Here is a 5,840-nt window from a genome sequence, read left to right as displayed (position 1 = left end):
GCCTCTAACCACTAGGCTACCTGCCTCTAAGCACTAGGCTACCTGCCCCTCTAAGCACTAGGGTACCTGCCTCTAAGCACTAGGCTACCTGCCTCTAACCACTAGGCTACCTGCCTCTAACCACTAGGCTACCTGCCTCTAACCACTAGGCTACCTGCCTCTCTAACAACTAGGCTACCTGCCTCCTCTAACCACTAGGCTACCTGCCTCCACTAACCACTAGGCTACCTGCCTCTAACCACTAGGCTACCTGCCTCCACTAACCACTAGTCTACCTGCCTCCTCTAACCACTAGGCTACCTGCCTCCTCTAACCACTAGGCTACCTGCCTCTCTAACAACTAGGCTACCTGCCTCCTCTAACCACTAGGCTACCTGCCTCCACTAACCACTAGTCTACCTGCCTCCTCTAACCACTAGGCTACCTGCCTCCACTAACCACTAGGTTACCTCCTCCTCTAACCACTAGGCTACCTGCCTCCTCTAACCACTAGGCTACCTGCCTCCTCTAACCACTAGGCTACCTGCCTCCTCTAACCACTAGGCTACCTGCCTCCTCTAACCACTAGGCTACCTGCCTCCTCTAACCACTAGGCTACCTGCCTCCTCTAACCACTAGGCTACCTGCCTCCTCTAACCACTAGGCTACCTGCCTCCTCTAACCACTAGGCTACCTGCCTCTAACCACTAGGCTACCTGCCTCTAACCACTAGGCTACCTGCCTCCCCAATAGTATGTTAATATTTTTGGCTATGGGGAAATATATTTCAAAGTAGTCTAGCTGGTACAATGATTCTCTACACTATACTTGCCTTTTTTTGTCACATAAACTGAAATGAGGACAATTAGAATTTTAGCCACCAGGAAATGGCGTAGTGATTTATGCATATTGAATCTTTAAAGGAGAAGTCTTTTTTTTTTACAAAAAAATAAATAAAAATCTACATTTTTGATGTCAATGGAATATCAACTGGATATTGATATAATATATATATATATATATATTGATATATATAACGTAATATCAATGGAATCCGGATACCTTATTTATTTTCTTCACCGGTTTTTGTGTAACTCGCCCCAAACAGTGAATCCCCTCCTCATTCTTGTTGTGCAGTATGGGGGTCCTGAAAAAAAGGCTAAGAAAACATTCAAATATGTCCTTTTAGAAACAGCAAACTCTTAAGCTAAGTGATGCAGGTTTTAAGAATTTATACACATGAAATTGTGTCATTCCCAAACTTCACCCGCAATGTTATATTTTCATTTTTTATGCGACTCGAGTGGTGTCCCCTACGGCCGCTGTGCAGGCTGTATAGTACACTTGTGTCTCTATAGACTCCAGTGGTTTCCCCTACGGCTGCTGTGCAGGCTGTATAGTACACTTGTGTCTCTATATTCTAGTGGTTTACCCTACGGCTGCTGTGCAGGCTGTATAGTACACTTGTGTCTCTATATTCTAGTGGTTTACCCTACGGCTGCTGTGCAGGCTGTATAGTACACGTGTCTCTATAGACTCTAGTGGTTTCCCCTACGGCTGCTGTGCAGGCTGTATAGTACACTTGTGTCTCTATAGACTTGAGTGGTTTCCCCTACGGCTGCTGTGCAGGCTGTATAGTACACTTGTGTCTCTATACTCGAGTGGTTTCCCCTACGGCTGCTACTGTGTCTCTATAGACTCGAGTGGCACAAAATGAATTGTAACGTTGCAGATAAAGTTATGGAAGAGAATATTTAAAAAAAAATATGACCTTGGCATCAATTTATACATTCTAAGTTTGTTCACAGACGGTATTTAATACCAAGGAAATGTTTTACGATGAAGTTGGCCCCAAATCTCAACTGTTCACTGGTTCCTAAAGCAGTGAGGCACATTCCTTCATATGATATGAGAGAGTCCTGCAGTTACTTTTGGGACAAAGTTCCAAAATGTATTTCAAAGTCCCATGAATGTAAATATTAAATGTTTCGCAAATACTATGTTACTCGACTCTGTAAAGAGTAATGTCAACTAAAAGCCCAACACATACAAATAAACTATTTATACAGTATGTACAGTGCCTTCAGAAAGTATTCAGACCCCTTGACTCTTCCACATTCTGTTACAATACAGCCTTATTTTAAAATCAATTAAATGTTTTTTTTTTTTTTACATCATCAATCTACACACAATACCCCATAATTGACAAAGCAGGAACAAGTGTTTAGATTTTTTTGCGAATTTATGAGAAAAAAAAAATGATATCACATTTGCGTAAGTGTTCAGAAACCTTTACTCGGTGCTTTGTTGAAGCAATTTTGGCAGCGATTACAGCATCAAGTCTAAAAGCTTGGCACATCTGTATTCAGGGAGTTTCTCTCTGAAGAGCCTCTCAAGCTCTGTCAGGTTGGATAAGGGGTGATGCTGCACAGCTATTTTATGGTCTCAAGTCCGGGCTCTGGCTGGGCCACTCAAGGACATTCAGAGACTTGTCCAGAAGCCACTCCTGCGTTGTCTTGGCTGTGTTGCTTAGGGGCTTTGTCCTGTTGGAAGGTGAACCTTTGCCCCAGCCTGAGGCCTTGAGCGTTCTTGACCAGTTTTTCATCAAGGATCTCCTTGTACTTTGCTCTTTGTCTTGATCCTGACTCGGCTCCCAGTCCCTGTCGCTGCAAAACATCCCCACAGCATGATGCTGGCACCACCATGCTTCACCGTAGGGATGGTGCAGGTTTCCTCCAGACGCGACACTTGGCATTCAGGCCAAATAATCCAATCTTGGTTTCATCAGACAGGAGAATTATCTTTCTCATGGTCTGAGAGTCCTTTAGGTGCTATCATGTGAATTTTACTGTGGAGTTAGCCTCCGTTTGGTCACTCGACCATAACGGCCTAATTAGCGGAGTGCTGCAGAGATGGTTGTCCTTCCGGAAGGTTCTCCCATCTCCACAGAGTAACTCTGGAGCTCTGTCAGAGTGACCATTGGGTTTTTGGTGACCTCCCTGACCAAGGCCTAATGTTTGCATTGTTAGTTATAGCTAGCTAACATTGAACCTATTCGGTTACCTTTAGCTATGACAAACTGTTTGTATTGCGAGTACTCTATGGATTGGGATTATGGTTCATTGTTTAGCTTGCTAGTGTCATGACGTTGGCCTCTCTCCCTGCCTCCTTCAACTAGGTTGCTGTGGTCAGAGAGACGTCGTGAATTCCTGAGGATCTCCTCATGGACACAGTATAGAGAGAGTACATTTTCATAGGGGACAAAGGTAATCCTCCACAGAACTTGAGGTACGAACAAATTTCATGTTCCGGAGTAAAGTATAAAAAGATCGGTGAAGAATCTAGGTACGAACTGGTCCGTTTGTCACAACTTGGGGAAGCTCATGGGAGACGGTGTGGCCACATTACCATAACGCTGTTTATATAATAGCCTCAGATATGATATCTAATTGCCCTTTTTCGGCCTTTCCGAATAAAACCCCCACTCGGGTTTTTATTTGTAAATGTCGCCAACAAAACAAAGAACAAGGAGACGACCGTGAAGCTTACTTAGGCTATAATGCCACTAACAAAGACAACTACCCACAAATACCAAAGGAAAAAAGGCTGCCTAAGTATGATTCCCAATCAGAGACAACGATAGACAGCTGTCCATGATTGAGAACCATATATTGTATGAGGTTATTGTCCTTATCTAAACTTGGGAGGTGAAATTATGTTCTGCAAGGTTGTAACGCTCTAACCACTAGGATACCCTGCCGCCCCGTGTGTGTGTGTGTGTGTGTGTGTGTGTGTGTGTGTGTGTGTGTGTGTGTGTGTGTGTGTGTGTGTGTGTGTGTGTGTGTGTGTGTGTGTGTGTGTGTGTGTGTGTGTGTGTGTGTGTGTGTGTGTGTGTGTGTGTGTGTGTGTGAGAGAGATAGAGAGAATAGTGCAGTCCATAACTGCTATTTCCCTGGCTCTAGCGCCACTCCCTCAGAAAGGGCCAGTCTATTTCCCTGGCTCTAGCGGCACTCCCTCAGAAAGGGCCAGTCTATTGCCCTGGCTCTAGCTCCACTCCCTCAGAAAGGGCCAGTCTATTTCCCTGGCTCTAGCTCCACTCCCTCAGAAAGGGCCAGTCTATTCCCCTGGCTCTAGCTCCACTCCCTCAGAAAGGGCCAGGCTATTCCCCTGGCTCTAGCTCCACTCTCTCAGAAAGGGCCAGGCTATTCCCCTGGCTCTAGCTCCACTCCTTCAGAAAGGGCCAGTCTATTCCCCTGGCTCTAGCTCCACTCCCTCAGAAAGGGCCAGTCTATTTCCCTGGCTCTAGCTCCACTCCCCAGAAAGGGCCAGGCCAGGCTATTCAGAAAGGGCCAGGCCCCTGGCTCTAGCTCCACTCTCTCAGAAAGGGACAGTCTATTTCCCTGGCTGTAGCTCCACTCCCTCAGAAAGGGCCAGGCTATTCCCCTGGCTCTAGCTCCACTCTCTCAGAAAGGGCCAGGCTATTCCCCTGGCTCTAGCTCCACTCCTTCAGAAAGGGCCAGTCTATTCCCCTGGCTCTAGCTCCACTCCCTCAGAAAGGGCCAGTCTATTTCCCTGGCTCTAGCTCCACTCCCTCAGAAAGGGCCAGGCTATTCCCCTGGCTCTAGCTCCACTCTCTCAGAAAGGGCCAGGCTATTCCCCGGGCTCTAGCTCCACTCCCTCAGAAAGGGACAGTCTATTTCCCTGGCTGTAGCTCCACTCCCTCAGAAAGGGCCAGGCTATTCCCCTGGCTCTAGCTCCACTCTCTCAGAAAGGGCCAGGCTATTCCCCTGGCTCTAGCTCCACTCCTTCAGAAAGGGCCAGTCTATTCCCCTGGCTCTAGCTCCACTCCCTCAGAAAGGGCCAGGCTATTCCCCTCGCTCTAGCTCCACTCTCTCAGAAAGTGCCAGGCTATTCCCCTGGCTCTAGCTCCACTCCCTCAGAAAGTGCCAGTCTATTCCCCTGGCTCTAGCTCCACTCCCTCAGAAAGGGCCAGGCTATTCCCCTGGCTCTAGCTCCACTCTCTCAGAAAGAGCCGGTGAACCATCACCAGGAATGTGAACCCTTTACTTTGCTTAAGGCAACAATCTCTTTCTGTCTCTGTGCCTGAGTGAGCTCTAATGCTGGAATCACTGAGAGTGGAGTGAGAAATTACAACAATGTAAAACTGAACCCTGTGTATCATCAGAGAGAATTTGTTATTTAAAAACACTTCTCATTGCTTGTATGATACGCCACATCTGGTCACTGACCATCTCGAATCCCACCGTACCTTCTCCGCTGTGCAATCTGGTTTCCGAGCCGGTCACGGGTGCACCTCAGCCACACTCAAGGTACTAAATGATATCATAACCGCCATCGATAAAAGACAGTACTGTGCAGCCGTCTTCATCGACCTCGCCAAGGCTTTCGACTCTGTCAATCACCAAATTCTTATCGGCAGACTCAACAGCCTCGGTTTTTCGGATGACTGCCTTGCCTGGTTCACCAATTACTTTGCAGACAGAGTTCAGTGTGTCAAATCAGAGGGCATGCTGTCCGGTCCTCTGGCAGTCTCTATGGGGGTGCCACAGGGTTCAATTCTCGGGCCGACTCTTTTCTCTGTATATATCAATGATGTTGCTCTTGCTGCGGGCGATTCCTGATCCACCTCTACGCAGACGACACCATTCTATATACTGTCGGCCCGTCATTGGACACTGTGCTATCAAACCTCCAAACGAGCTTCAATGCCATACAGAACTCCTTCCGTGGCCTCCAACTGCTCTTAAACGCGAGTAAAACCAAATGCATGCTTTTCAACCGATCGCTGCCTGCACCCGCATGCCCGACTAGCATCACCACCCTGGATGGTTCCGACCTTG

The 5,840-nt window shown here is 47.3% G+C and overlaps 1 long non-coding RNA gene across 1 annotated transcript; it reads right to left on the bottom strand.

Moving 5' to 3' along the window:
• Positions 1–204: 204 nt before the first annotated feature.
• LOC127932675 (uncharacterized) lies at positions 205–719 on the bottom strand. The gene is made up of 3 exons (XR_008146335.1): positions 474–719; positions 400–424; positions 205–325 (listed from the first exon to the last, which is right to left on the bottom strand). It is a non-coding gene; the product is annotated as an uncharacterized LOC127932675 (long non-coding RNA).
• Between the last annotated feature and the right edge of the window lie 5,121 nt (positions 720–5,840).

The sequence above is a fragment of the Oncorhynchus keta genome, chromosome 10, assembly GCF_023373465.1.
Source record: "Oncorhynchus keta strain PuntledgeMale-10-30-2019 chromosome 10, Oket_V2, whole genome shotgun sequence".
NCBI classification, from domain to species: domain Eukaryota; kingdom Metazoa; phylum Chordata; class Actinopteri; order Salmoniformes; family Salmonidae; genus Oncorhynchus; species Oncorhynchus keta.
This window is presented reverse-complemented; position numbering and strand designations above follow the sequence as displayed.